The 623-nt window shown below is 21.3% G+C and overlaps 1 long non-coding RNA gene across 1 annotated transcript; it reads left to right on the top strand.

The window, feature by feature from the left end:
- Nucleotides 1-551, top strand: LOC126910210 (uncharacterized). The gene is made up of 4 exons (XR_007705212.1): nt 1-106; nt 193-255; nt 327-386; nt 501-551. It is a non-coding gene; the product is annotated as an uncharacterized LOC126910210 (long non-coding RNA).
- The last annotated feature ends 72 nt before the right edge of the window (nt 552-623 follow it).

Raw genomic sequence — 623 nt, 5'->3', positions numbered from 1 at the left:
TACAATACAATTATTAATAAATTTTTCAAACTAGGTTTCTTATATAATATCCAAACTGAAATGGTTTCTATTCCATTAGAAATTATTTTACCTGATAATTATAAAGGTAAATTTTGTTATACTTTTGATAAAAATATCAACAACTTGTCATTATTTTTATAAATCGTAACAAATTTATAACATTTTATTTAGAAATCATTTTAAATAACTCAAACACTGACACTTCAATGATAACCCTATTTCTCGTACAAGAAGGTAATTTTTTAATTACTTACAGTAATTTTATCTGACCGTTTCAAATGTTTTAATTTTAATTATTTGTTTAGGATTTACTAGTTATGCTAATTTAAATGAGAACCATTTAAAATTAATTCTGCACAATGAAGGTACATATTTATTTGTAAAATTTATCATGGTTGATTCCTTAATTATTAATATTTAATTTAATACGTTAAATTAAAACATTTTTTATTTTTTGAATTGCGTTTTCTTCAATTTAGAACTCAGATACGTATCAACTTACTTAACAACGCCAATAGATAATCAGGAAGGTAAAATTAAATTATTTATAGTCAATTTTAATTACAACATATTTGTTGACTAACTGTTCTATCCATAACTTA

Source organism: Daktulosphaira vitifoliae, unplaced genomic scaffold (genome assembly GCF_025091365.1).
Source record: "Daktulosphaira vitifoliae isolate Bord-2020 unplaced genomic scaffold, ASM2509136v1 Scaffold_7060, whole genome shotgun sequence".
In the NCBI taxonomy this organism is placed as follows: domain Eukaryota; kingdom Metazoa; phylum Arthropoda; class Insecta; order Hemiptera; family Phylloxeridae; genus Daktulosphaira; species Daktulosphaira vitifoliae.
The sequence above is the reverse complement of the archived record's forward strand: the minus strand, read 5'-3'. Positions and strand labels throughout refer to the sequence as shown.